This window comes from Agelaius phoeniceus, chromosome 11 (genome assembly GCF_051311805.1).
Source record: "Agelaius phoeniceus isolate bAgePho1 chromosome 11, bAgePho1.hap1, whole genome shotgun sequence".
NCBI lineage: Eukaryota > Metazoa > Chordata > Aves > Passeriformes > Icteridae > Agelaius > Agelaius phoeniceus.
In genome coordinates this window covers 6,333,059-6,347,187 of record NC_135275.1, presented here as the reverse complement: position 1 = coordinate 6,347,187, position 14,129 = coordinate 6,333,059, and the positions used below count along the sequence as shown (strand labels likewise).

At 48.4% G+C, this 14,129-nt stretch overlaps 1 protein-coding gene across 2 annotated transcripts in view; it reads left to right on the top strand.

The window, feature by feature from the left end:
• Positions 1-14,129, top strand: part of DAG1 (dystroglycan 1) — a 49,870-nt gene that overhangs the window by 14,666 nt on the left and 21,075 nt on the right. The gene's annotated exons all lie outside the window — the stretch shown is intronic.

The following is a 14,129-nucleotide window of genomic DNA, read 5'->3' as shown; positions in this document are numbered from 1 at the left end:
GATTAAGCAGGCCTGAATTTATTTGTCAATATTAATATTTGTGTACTGTGCAGCGCCAGTGAAAGTCTGTGCTCTGAAGGTTAAGCTGTGTTTAGTTGGTATCTGGTGCTCCAGGACCTGTATCAGTAATGGGATGGGTGCTGGGGAGCAGGATCTGCCATAGCCACCCTCTGCTGTGTGCTGTGCTTTGGACCTCCCAAAACCACAACTGCTGTGTCTGGGTTTTCCCTTCTGCAGGAGGGTTCGATATCCCTGTGGATGCAGTGTGTTTGGGTTGAAGGGCATGGATTGAGGTCTGTGTGCAGACAGGATACCCAGGTTAGGACACAGGCTGATCCATTTTCCCTGTTCATGTTTCTTTGCTGCGTCTGTAGAGGAGCAGGGCCTTGGGGGAGCTCTGGCATGTCTGCAGTGTAGTTGGCTTGTTACGTGCAGCACTTGTGTCCTGGCAGCCCTACTCACTGCTCAAATGGAGCTCCCAGAAATTGCTGCCAGTGGAACGCACTGTGGCTTTGTCAATGACAAAAATACCTAGTTCTTGAGAGAGTTACTTTGCATACAGAGTTACTGGTGTATTTTCTTTTGCTTATTGGACTGTTGAAACAGGGAGGAAGATAGATGTGAAAATAAACCTATTGTTGTTGGGTTGTGAATAAAGATGTTTTAATCCACGATTAAAACAGGATTTGGTGTATTGGTAGAGACCCAATGTTATTATGCAGAATAAATGTGTTTGTAGAAAAGTACCTGAAAAAAACCTAAAAGTGATACCTTAGGCAGCACAGCAGAGTTTTAAAAATCAGCAGCAATTTTGCCTGGCAGCCTGCAGATCTAAACGTGAAGCATTTCACAGCACTTGAATAATATAATAAATTTTGAAACAAAGTGGTTTAAAATATTTATTTATTGAAAATATACTCAGGGACTGGAATGCAACTACACTAACACTTAATATATTCCTGGAAGAGTAGTGTGGCTGGTCAGCATTTGTTTTCCAAACTCTATTTTCAGCTCTTCCAAACGTTTCCATAGGTGTTTTGGACAGCTTTTCCCTGGCGTGCTGCAGCCCATGGCTGCTGCCAGCAGGCTGGGAGAGCCAGTGTGACAGAAGGGCTCTGTGCTGAGCCCCCCACCATGGGAAACTTGCTGCTCTTTCCCAACAGTCCCAGAGCAGGATGCTGGGGGGGCTGTGACCTCCTTCCCCACCTGGCATGGGTCCCTTTCCCCAGGACAGGTGCAGCTGTGTGCTTAACCTTTGTTGCCAGAGGAATTCAGCCCTTCTGCCAAATGCCTCATTCTTCCTTTCCTAGGATGATCCAGCCTGTCCCCTGCTGAAACAGCCCTTCCCAGGGTCCTCTGTGACAAGGCTTCTCCTCCTGTGGCTCAGGGTGACCACCCACACTTGTCCTTCTCATGCACCCTTGAGCAAATTACTTTATTTCTTTTATTTCCCATGTTTGCTGCACTGGCTTCACTCTGGCTTCTCCCATCCTCCTGATTTCCTCAAAACCGGGAACATGTCAGGTGCATTTCTTCAACACAATATCCCTAAGGGCAACTCTTGAATAATCCTTTCAATGAGGAGGAAGCCAGAGGGGTTGGGGTAGAGTGTCTCTAACCACGTTATCACTTGCAGCCTGAGACCTGGCAGGAGCTGACATCAACGTGCACGTCGCTCCCGCAGAACAAACAGCCTTGCGAGTGGAGCCGCGTCTCTCCGAGGCCATGGTATAGTTTGTTTTTTGGGACAAAGACTACTTAGGCATCTGGATTGCATTGGGGATTTTAGGGGAAAGATAAATTATTAGTTTGCAGTGAATGGAGAATGACTCTGATTGCTCTGTGAGCGTGCTTTTGCCAGCTCACTGCTCACGGGCTGAATTCACGTTCCCGTGCTTCAGAAGGAGAAACAGCAACTGTGGAGGCTGCTGGCCGTGTCCTGGGAACAGGGGGCTGAGCAGACCTTTCCCGACCTTCTGGTGCACTGAGAAAACATGCTCATTTTATGGGCAGTTAATTTATAGAAAGTTCCTGTTTAAATTTCCTCCAAGGCCGTAAAACCGGAGGACAGCTGCACGCATTAGCTGGCTAATCAAACACTGCTCACCCCTGGCTTGCCCTCCCCTTCTCCTCACCACCACTAACTTCGGGCTCCTTCATGTGAGTGAGTGTGGCAGCTTTGGGAAATACACTCTAAAACGTTCTGCAGAGGAGTGGCTGGTGCTGCCAGGGTTTGGGGTGTCCTTTCTGAGCCACAGCTCTTGGGACTGTGCTGTTCCACAGGAGCATCCAGGGTCAGTCAGATTTTGTATCGCACTCTCCCTGATTTATAAAGACTCTGCTGTGCTCTCTGCCCTAAGGAGTGGTGCTGCCTGCCATGGAAATATCCACCCTGGGCTGAAATAAAAACTTTGTTCACATTTTGCTTCTCTTCCAGGCGTGGGGAAAGCTGTGATTGTTTCCTGCTGCCTCCTCCCTCCTTCCCCAAAGACTGCAAATGAGTAAAACCTCATAGATTTGTTTGCAGTTGTGTCCAAGTTCATCTTTCGGTGAAAGGAAATCACTTTAGATGGGTGCTGGGGCACCCGAGCTCCAGAAATGCAACTTTGCCCTGGCTCCCTGCAGCAACCAGCCTGATAGGATTTCAGTATGGGTATGTGCTCTAATAAACTTGATCCTAATAGCTAATTTTGATCTAGTTTGAGAGAGAGGTTGGGAACTTAAACGCTGAATCTCTTGAGAGCTCCTCAGAGCTGCTTTTTCCTGTTCTGACAACAAGCAGGCTCATGTTCCACCCTCTGCTATAATTGTACTGGTTTATTTTCCATCACCTTCTCACCGTGTTAAAACTAATGATAACAAGGAGAAACTTCTAGCCCACGTGCAGGACTGAAAACCAGAACTAAACTCCTGCTCCTGCTCTCCCAGCAGTGTCTGCTGCTGCCTGCTCTCCCTGCTGCCTGTGCTCATCAGCTGCAGGGAAGGCAGCAGAGCCCTCTCTGTTTTGGAGAAGTTGCTGTGTTTTCACCCTTATCTCCCTTGTGCTCTAGGGAGTGTTTGACCAGTGCAGAAAATTACTTTGGCTCTGTGGTTGGAGGCTGCAGAGACCTTTTTGGAGCCCCCTGCTTTATCTGCCAGGAATTTAATAGAGGTATGATGGCAGGAAAGAGCAAAGGTGAGCACGTAACACCCATTAGAAGTTTCTGAACCTGCGAGGGCTCCTGCAATAAACCCCTTCAGCAGATTGCCCAATGTAATGCAAGAAAACTGGCCTTATATCTCTTCATTTTGTTTAAGCTGGGGCCTGTTTCCCTGCCTTTAAATCTCCTCTGCAGCAGTTGGGGGAAAAAATGCTGCAGAAAGAAATGCCAGGAATGTGAACAGCAGGTGGGGACTGGCAGATGTACTTATCAATCAGGACAGGCTGAGGAGTGGTTTATTCCTCTAAAGAGCTACTGTTTGCCTCCAGCTTGGTTTACTCCTGTCCTCTCCAACTCCCTCCAGCCTCTACCAAGGTTCAAATTAAGAGCAGGGTAGATTTCCTGGTTCTCTGGAGCATGCCATGCTTGGTGCAGGACTCCCTGCTCCAGAAACCAGAAGAAGGGGAGGGTGGGGGCAGACCCTGTAAATCACACTGGAAGGGTTGCAGCAGCAGACCTCATCAATAACATACCACATCTCAGGGATGGGATTTGGGAAGTCTTGCTTCCATGGTGCCCAAGCAGAAGACAGACTCGATTAGTTAATTGAATTTTCTGCACTGTTGCTTTTCAAAACATGACTTCATATCTCGGAGGAGTCCGGAGTTATTTCAGTGGACAAAACCCCATATTAAGGAGGTGGTTCTTTGATATCACTTGCATTTTTGAGTGACAAGACTGACACTCTGGATTGCAGATCTGGACCTGTGAGAAGGGGAGCAGGATCCTCTGGTCCTGGGGCTTCAGAGGGATTGAGCCATGGTTTGGTGTGGCTGCTCCTGATTCTTTGAGCACCATTCACTTCATATGGAAATGCCTCTTTGTAGCAGGGCAACCCGATTTACATGAAATAACAGGCTAAATGGCGAAAAGCCTTTATCTGTTGATCTCTAAGCAGCTTTCCCGGGAGTGTTGGCAGTGTATGTTACAAGCAGAGCAAACCTGCCATCACAAACGACATTATGGATGCTTTTCCCTCCAAGCTTTCATTCTGGCTGCTGTGCTTGTGTCAGAATTCATGTGTTATCCCAGTGCTTTGGATGCCCTCTGTTTCTGTGCACTGGTGCAAAGCCCGGGATACGCCATAGGCTTGCAGGTGATGTGATCAGACCTCTCCTTCAGTGGCTTGCAGGTATTTTCCCTGGCTACTTCAGCTGGTGTGGATCTTGCTGTGGTCTGCAGTGCTCCAGGCACCCAGCTCCAGTAGTGATTTGCCTTTGTAAGGGCGTTGCTGATGTTGATAGTTATCTTTAAGAAAAATGAGGGCACATCTGCCCCAAGCCTTCTTATCAGTTTTTCTTCAGATTGTTGCTTGGTTTTGTGAGAGAGCAGTGGAAGAGAGAAATAGCTTTCCCAAGGAATAAGCACAGTGAGAATAAGGGAGCAAGCAGGGGTATAGAATAAAGCAGGCACAGAATGAAGATCTCAGAAACATCCCTTTTTCCAGCAGCAAAATGCTCTTTTCAAATTCTGCTCACAGGGCACCACCTTGGCTAACGGGGGGCTTGTGTTGGGAGGTGCTCCCTTCAGGTTTTAGAGAGCAGTTTAGCAGAGCTGAAGCAACAATTCCGGTCACAGTGCCATTCCCAGTGCTACCTGAGTGCATCCTGCCTGGAGCACCTTGCCCTGGCCTGTGGACCCTGGCAGCCAGCCTGCTCCTGACTGGAAATGGGTCAGCTGCTGAGCGATGCTCCTTGCCATGGAGCTGCCCTCCAGGGCAGGCACCGAGCAGGGTGCAGTGCAGTAACCAGGGAGCAGCACGTCCCGATGGCACCAGCCCACAGCAATTCCCCAGGAGCTGCCTCCCACTTGCAGCCGTTTGGGCAGAGCTCCCTGGTGCAGGATTTTCCCCAGTCAGCTCCCATTTGGAGTGGATCCCAGCTCATGCTCTGGGTGTGGGGTGGCCTGCTGTAGCTGCTGGGGCAGTTTTGCCTCCGCAGGGCAGCGAGGAGCAGCGGTGTCTGGGTGACACCGGTCACACTACCTGCCACACAGACTGTTTGCAGTGGAATTTAACTCTTGAGCTTAACTGCTCCCTGGAATTTCCCATGCCGAATTTCCATGCTGTGTCCCTGCCTCAGGCTTTGTTTCAGCTTTTCAGCAGAAGCAGTTTGGCCATTTCCAAGAGTTAAAAGATTTTTTTTAAAGTTTTATTTTGTCAGTATTTAAAAACCAAACAGCCCCTTACTGCTTGTGTTGAGAGGTGCTGGGGTGGCACAAAGGCTGCATGGAAGGTTGGCAGCCCCAGGCTCTGATTGCAATACCTGTGCCATCTCCCCTCCCAGCAGAATGCCCTGTATCTTATGGATCTTATCGGGTTACAGGCGTCTGCAAGGCTCCCAGTTCACCAGTGCTTTGTAGACTGGTTTTCATAGATCCTGTCCATCCAGGACCTCCTCCAGCCCGGGGCCAGGGGGACTGAACCAGAGTGGGAGGGAGGTGCTGCCTCTGCCACTATCCCAGTGCTGGGAGCAGGAGCCAGTCTCTCCTGGGCTGCTTGCTGACACTCATGGGTGGGTGTCTCAAAGGCACAAGCTGGTGTAGAGGTGGAGAAAAGCAGTAAACTGTGGTACTTGCTGGGACCAGCTCATGGACAACCTTAATTCTCAGGTATTGTGATTTTTTAACTCATTATTTGCAGCCTTGAGGTTTTAGATGTTGCCTTTATTACCTAGAGCAGCATCATACTCTGTTGGGAGAAGGAGGTTTAAGCTCAGTCTACAGCAGTGAGCAAAGCTCCTGGCTGACATAAGGTCTTGAGGAGTAAGTGAGAGGTAGTCTGGCTGCTGCTGCTGCCTGCAGTATCATCATTACCTTTGAGAGTGTGTTTTGATGGTGTGTGGAAGGTGTCTCAGATGTGTAACCTGGATTTGTTTGCTCTGAACAGCTGACTCTGGTGATGCTGTGGTGTGGACAGTGTGGTCCCTGATCAAAGAGATGCTGAGTGCTTGGTGACTGTAACTAGTAAGCCAGGTTATTTTTGGCATAATGTCTCTGCTTTGTAAGGGATGGACCGAGCTGCTAAAACCACATTTTCCCCCTACAACCCATTATGAAGCTCAGAAGAGGCCAATCCAGAGCAGCTCTTCAGAGGTGGGCTGTTGTAGAGATCCTGGCTGTGGTGTAATTAGGCTTTTATTTTTGAGCTCTAATCCCAGCCCCTCCAGGTGAGGGAATGGGGGTTGTGACCAGGCTTTGTAGCTGGCTCAGCTGAAGTACTTGTAGGTTCTCTGCCTACATATGGACCATTCAGCATCCTCCAAATGCTGTACAAGGTGCCAGAAGGTCCTGCAGGAGTGACCTGATGTTATCCCTGAACCAACAGTCTGTTAAAGACAGTGAGCCAAGGAAACACTGTATAACCACTGAAGTTAACACAAGCAAAGCGGAGCTTTGGTGCATGTCGTTGGGTACCTAATTGCTGTGCCTGCCACCTGGGGATTGAAATTGCTCTCTGGAACTGAATGGGATGTACTGTGATAAGCAGTTTAATTGTCTCCCCACATCTGCAGCAGCTCTGTAAAGCAAAGGCAGGCTGAGCACACCTTCAGAGCTCCACAGCCTCCCTGCAACTCCAGGACTGCCTTTTTCCTGCGGCGCTTGTGCATCTCTCTCTGTAGAGCCCACGTGCTCTTGCTGAACTGTTTGTGTTCTCCTGTGCCATTTGAGAGCAGTGAGCCCTCAGGTTTTTCTGGGAAGTGTTTGAGGCTTGCTGGGATATAGGTGCAGCCATAGGAATGTGACTGTGAGAACAGCAAGGATAGTCCAGTGGGTGCTAAGTAACAGGATGCCCTCTTAAACTAATTACTGGGGTTTGGACATGGCATTAGATGAAGGTCAGGGAGTGCTGAGCTGAAATCAAAGTGAGAGTGACTTGGGGGGTGGATTCAGAAGTGATTAAGGACAAATGCATTTGTCTGCTGTTACACAGCTTTGGGAACACTCAGGACTGCTGTGGGTGGCTGCTGGCTGGGAAGTGGGGCTGCTCTCATTTCTCTCCCGAGGTCACCAGCACAGACTGTGCCTGGGGCTGGGCTCTGCTCTGTTCTGGGTGCCCCAAGGCAGAAAGGGTGGTTCTGTGGGGCAGAGCTCCAAGCTGTGGAAAAAGGGGCGTTAGAGGCACTGCTGTTACAGAAGGGTTACACAGAGTACCTCTAACTTGGCTAAGAGGTGAAGGGGAGAGTGGTTTCTGAGTGTCCAAAGCACACACAGTGAGCAAGAAAAGGTGATGCTTGGCTTGGAGAGGATCAAACTATTACAAAACCCAGCTGAGTGCTGGTTTAATTTACCTTGCTGCCTTAGAGTGGCATCCAAGCATTGGAGCTCTGATGACTTTGCCCCCATTCTTGGGATTCTTGCAGAAGGAGTCATCCCATGCTCCACAGTGTTTCTTTGCACTGGGGAAGAAGTCAGTACAGGATCTGCCCCATCTTATTACATTTTTTTTCTCTTTATAACTTAAATTCATATTTTGATGTGCCCACTTCAGTTGCCACAGCTGCTGCCACCTTGCATGTCAGTGTGCAGCTGTGAGTCTGTGCTGCTGTCCCCTCACAGCCATCCAGATTGTCACCTAGGGAGCTGTGGGACTCTGTGTCAGTGGGCTGGGCAAGCAGCTTTGGTCTCCTGTGTAAAAATTGCATTGCAAGCCCAAATAGAGGGATGCAGCCTGTGCTCACACTATTTGAAATACACTGTAATTTAGGGGTTTTTTCCCTCATAAACATTCAGACCTTGCTTTCAACATCTCTGACCCGTACAAGATGGAGGAGAAGAAAGTTACTGGATTTTTTCTGCTGTGGCTAAACCTCAGGGCCGTTTTTTGAGGTCTGATTCCAGATACCATGCCAGCTAGTTTAGCTAACTGTTGCAAATGTGTTACACTACACAGGCTCTGTGGCTGCTTACAGAAGGAAAACAGAAGTTTACCTTGCCTTGTCCTTGCAGTCTCTCTGCCTCCCCTTTTCCTGTGAATGCTCTTTACCCACTTTGTCCTTGGGTCCCAGTTTTGAATAACTTGTCTGGTGTCCGAGCAGGACAGTTTGATCCTATTTTTAAGTCCTTTGGACTTTTTTGTCTGTGGAATTTGGGAACAGGGAATGGCAGGATGTTTATTTTGGAATTGCTGCAGGGGAGTTGCTCGGAGCAGCCCTTGAAACTGCTTTGTGTGAGAGAGAAGCAGGTTATTAGTTAGTTAACCTGGTATTTAGTTAACCTGGCTTTGTGCTGTCAGGGTTGTTTCTCTGGCCCTTCTTGCCCAGATCCTGAATGCATGATCCCTGGTTTAAGGAATGAGCTTGAGCTGTGGCTGAATGTGTCCTGTTATCTGTATGGATGGGGCAGAATATCAGTGTTTTAAAAAAAGCCCAAATTTCACTGATACTGCAGTGAATAAGTCCGGTCTCACCTTGAAATAATTGAACTTGTCTCTTGATTTCTCAATTCGAGAACAGGGTGGGGAGAAAAGCTGGAGCAATCTCTGTGCCAGTGGACCTGTGATGAGCAGCTCCAGTCTTCCCTACTCCTGGCTGAAGCCATTGAGGCCATGGTCAAAACCAGATGAGGGTTATTTTATAATTACACAGTTAAACAACATAATTTAGTTCAAATATAATTTAGTGACATTAATGCAGCAGGAATGCAATGCAGGCTCTGTTAGTGTCTGGTCTTTTAAGGTGCTTTGTAATTTAAATCAGTCTTTCTGCACCAGAGCATCTGGGAAGGAGATGGGCCTGTGAAGCCATGCTGTCCTCCTGCCTTGGCCAGCTTGGGCTCTTGGAGATCTCCTGCTTTTGGACTCGCCGTTTGAAGGGAAGGGTGGCCAGCTTGGGCCAGAGGTGACTGTGGGGAGCAGAGTGGGACTGAAGCAGTCCAGCCCTTCAGTCCTGGTCTCCAGGAAAAGGCACCTGCAGGAAGAGGTTGTTCATTTGATGGCTCTTGGTGACTCCTGAATTTCTGCAGGTTTAAGGGCAGTGTGTTGCCCAGCTGGAAGCTGCTGATCTTTAGGGAGTTAATTCTTCCTCCAGAAGCTTTCTCTGCCTCTGTGACATGGGAGCAATGCCGCTTCATTTCACAGCTCTCCCATTTTATGGTTGATGGTTAAAGTTGGAACATTTCTATCTCCTTCTGCCAAGAAACGTTTAGAACAGTTTTCATGAGAAACATTAAAAGTTGGAGGTCCACAGCTGATGCCCTGGCTGCTCTGCATTAGTCACTGGGAGGTAAATATATTTAAATGAAGAGCTGTGGCAGTCTTGCTAGCTGAGTAATAAATCAGGGCTGAGAAACTCCATGAAGCTGAATCTTAATGCCTTGGCTTGGAGTTGCAGGGTGGGGTGGTAAAGCTGATGGAATGGTGGGATGTTTCTAAACAGAATGTGCCTGCCCTTAGTTACGCTGCCACAAAGAACATAAATACTGCTGCATACACAACTGAAGTGCTGGAAATGGCTTTTTGTTGGTGTTGCTTTCCTTGGTTCCTGTCTCCGCTCAATGTCAGCTCTTGGTGCTTTGCCTCCCCATGGCAGCAGCAGCAGGTAGGGGAGAGATCCAAAGTTTGCCTCTATTCCTCTGCTTAGTGCCTAAATCCTGGCACTGTGACACCAACCTGTAGGAAGTTATAGTGCTTGAGCACTTTCAAGGACCTGCTAGAAATATTTCATTATCTGAGGAATTTTGTGGAATACCCAGAAGGTGATTATAAACCCTTGGAATGTGGCCATGTCTCCACAAAGCACTCCAGCCAAACAGCATTTGGAGGTGACTCTCGAACCTCCACTGACCCTTTCTTCTTTTCAGATTTGGGTTTGGTGCCTGCAGCCCTCAGGCTGTGTGTTCCTGTCCCTGCCCAAGCCACCCACGCTTGGGTGCTCCTGCTCAGTACCATTAACAGAGCCAGTGCTTGCCTGGTGGCCGCAGTGCCAGCCTGTCCTGGGGGGCCCAGAAGCTGTTCTAGGCATGAAAGAATGTGTCAAAGCACAGGCAAGGGTTCTGCCATGAGCCTTCTGACTCAAGTGTAAGGCCAGAGGTGCAGCCTCAGAAGGATTTCCTTCAGAACAGGATTTGAAAGTTTGATCAAGTTTCCTTGTCAGTGTGTCTTTCATGTCTTTCACCCCTCTGGTAGCTTCTGCTTGCTGATTTGGCAGAAGGGGTTTTGTACCTTATTTATATAAATTAAATAAATAAAAAATAGGCAACTGGTAGGTGGAAGAGTTTTGGCTAAAAAGACACTGAAGCTCACCTCCCTCCTCTCTGTGACCCATTCAATGTGTAATGTACTCCAAAACTCCAGATTTCGTGCCTTGCTCAGCCTAGGAGTTTATCCCTCAGGGTCTTTCTCTTTTTGTAAGGACTCTTTAGTAGTTGTTAAGACAGAATGTCCAGTGAAAGCTTCCTCTCCAATTAGGATATTCGTTGTTTCTTTTCCATGTGGATTCTCTGAAGCCTCACAAGGGGTTTTGTTCAGCCTTTAATTCAATTAAGAAATCAAGCAAGAGATGTAAATCTTTTTAGCCTCATTGGTTTCGGTGCTCATGACTACAGCTGTAAAGAACATCTCCTGCACGGTGCAGCTGAGCAGCTTAAGGGAGAGAGTGTTTTTGCAGGCTGATATTTCAAGTGCTGCTAGAGCTTTGTGGATGATTTTGTCCCTTTGGAGCAAGGGGCAGAGGAAGGCTGCAGTCACCTGTCAGTGATGGTGGCTTGGTTTAAACCTGTTTCTGAAGCAGCAGAAACCTCCTCTTTGATAGAAACCCACTTTCCAGCTCGGTGACTTCTATCAAAGGTCATTAAGGGGTGTGAATTAGACTCAGAACAGCTGGTGGATGGTGAGTGATACCAGGGGACAGGACACACAGTGGTGACTGTCACACCAGCTGCTCCTGCACATGTCCTTTGGCACTTGCTGGGGAACAACCTGCCTGCTCAGGAACACAAGGTCAGGCTCTGATACCTCGTAGTCCTCACATTTAAAAAGTGACATCTTGTGTTTTACTTCTTGTGTCCATGTGCTTTCTTGCCTTGTCTCCAGGTGCCCCAGCTGCCAGCCCAGTGTCCTCTGTCCCAGCTCTCCTGCAGGATGGGATGGCTTCTGCTAAAATGCTTTTCTCTCTTTCCCTCTTGCCAATGTCTTCATTGCAGAATGAGTGACAAGTTCAGCATGATACAAAACTTTCCTTATTAAAGAGAAAGTTGGAGTCAGAACTCCCTGTTTTATCTTGGTGCCTTGAGTTCTGGTTTTTATTAAACCTTGGGAACTTATAACATTTGTGCGTGTGTGTGTGCATGTATATATAGATATATGTACACACATCTGTTGTGTTTATCTTCAAAATATGCATTTTTATGGCATTTGTATGGAAGGAGATCTTAGTCCCATCTTTTTTTTTTTCCATAAACTTTTCTAGTTTAATTTCCTGTGGATTTTAGTACTACCTTTAGCTTACATTCCCTTAAACACAGAATTAAATATTAGGGTTTTTGCACACTGTCGCTCTGTTTTCAGACAGAACCAGGAGTTATAAGCAGAGTTTTTAGGGACTTGCTCTGGCTGGCTGTGCACTGGAAACACAAGTGGAGCCAAAGCCACAGTACAGCACATGCCCTGAGGCAAACAGACCCTTGCTCTGCCCTGCTGCAGCTGTATATTTAGCCTATATGCCCTTTCCAATAACAGCCAGGAGAGGATGCCTGGAGAGGAATGCGAGTCATCATTTCCCTGAATGCCATCCCGGGATCAAGTGATGCTTGAGCCAGGAACACTGCCTTGGTAACTCTGCCTTCTATAAAATTGTCTGCCCCACCCTTTTTTATTTTTTTTTAAACCCATGTGAAGTTTAAGCACTCCTGTTCATGACCCTACTGGATCCTTAAGAAAACCCATTTTGTTTGAGTTAGTTTGGCTTCTGGTCCTTTTATTAGAGGAGAGCGTGGGCTCTTGTTTCCCATCTCCCTAGTGCCCCAGTGCATCCCACTTTGTTCTCTTTGAGCTTCCTCCAGGAAGGATCCATTTTATACCTTTGGTTCTCATTGCTTTTCTCTGCCAGCTTTCTCTTGGGATGGGCCTGGCTCACAGGATGCAAGAGGTGTGGAGTGGCATTGTTGAAGCTGTCCCTCTGCTTTGGCTTGTTGGTGGATGTTTATATCCTAATTTTTCCTGGCTGCTGGCAGCAAGCAAATGGCAGTTCTACTTGGCTGCAATGTTTGTAATTACAGGGGAAAAAAAGATTTCTGAGGCCTTCTAAATACTTGGGAAGATAATATCTGAGTTTCCTTTCAACTGAATGCACTTGAAGATACGATCTGAGTTGGCTGTCTGGGAATAACAAAAGTGGAGGAAGGGATTGATTGTGGTTGCTGAAACTTTCATCAAAGAGTCAGGAGTGTTGCCTAGCCAAAATCTGCAGCTGCTGGTCAGGCACAGCGGACACTCAGACACGGCTTGAGCACAGGGCAGGGAGCACACAGAGCCTGCAAGGGGCCAGTCCAGCAGGGTGGATGAGCAGGGGCACATCCAGATGGTTTTCCAGCAAGTCTGTCAGGTCAGAGTGGAAGTGCATAGTCGAGAGGCACCTGTGGGTACCATACTCATCCCTCCTGCTGGAGGCTGGGGAAGGTGGTGCCTCCAGAACAAGACTTGCCACAGCATCTTGCAGAGGAAATGTGCTCTGCAGGGAAGAAAAAACAAGCTCCAGCTGCCAAAGGGGATCTGGTGTCCTTTGTGCTTCTGCTGCTGCTCTGCAGTGCCCCTTGCATGTACCTCAGCAGGAGTGCCCTGGCTGGGGGTTTTGGGACTGCCAGGCTGCTTCCTCCCCTGCACAGCACTTGCTGAAGTGCTTACTGGAGCATGTCCTCAGTGCTTACCTCTTCCAGGAAAAGAAGTTTTTCTGGGATTGGAGTCCCCACGTGGGGAGGACAGTGTGGTAGCCCAACTTCTGGACAAACAGATGGGGCAAAAAGGAAAACTAGCTCTTTGCATCTCTTGTCACTCTCACAGAGTGGTAATGAAGGTAGCAGAAAGCTTCCTGTCAGCTACAGGAAAGTTAAATACCTCGGTGCTTGCTCTAGCAGAATAAAAACTGCTGCAAGGTGTCAGTGGCAGTGACCACTTCCTGCACAAGTGTCATGAAACTGCCTGTGGCTTCTGGAACTTGAAAGCAACAAGTTAGTGACAGCTTGCAGGCGAGTTCCCCATCAGCAGGAGGGTGCTGCTTATTTCCCTGCCCAGCCCACATTTTTAGCACGGCTGTTTTGGGTTTGAGTTTGGTTTTTTTTTTCCCCTTGATTATTTTTCAGCGTCAGGGTTTCCTGTTACTGACACCAGATGTGCTGGAGATGAACAGTGCAGAAATACAAGAAAGGAGGAGGATGAAAAAAAGCACCTCTTTTTGTGCCTGTGTCCCTTGGGCTCAGTGTCACGTCTGGGCACCTTCACCAGGTGACAATGCATTTGATGTGGTGACAATACACAGTGGGCATGCCATGTTGGAATGAAGTTTTAGGGTGAAGAATTGACTACAGCTTGGTTGGTGCCTCCTGAGCTGATGGTGTCTGGGGTGACCAGCTATTGATGGCTGTGGGGGGAGAGGGCTCCAGGGGCCTCAGGAGCACTGATCTGGGGCTTCCCACTTGGGCAGATCTCTCAGGGTCTGATCTCTGATCATCATGCTGCTGTTTTGGTTTTGGTGCACACGTGGCTTTGAGCAGGCAGCTGTGAGTGCAGCATTAAGCCAGAAATTGCAAGAGCTTGTCCTCCAGTCTCCAAGTAAGGCCACCACCCGCAGATGTGCCTGGTTAGTGTTGTGCAGGACAGGATGCTGTCACTGAGCAGTGGGGAGTGGGGAGAGCTATGTCTGGTGGTGAATCTTCTGTCCTCTTCCTGGCCTGTTCCCTCGTGGCAGATGCCTGCCCTGAGCCTGTGTGTGACCAGTG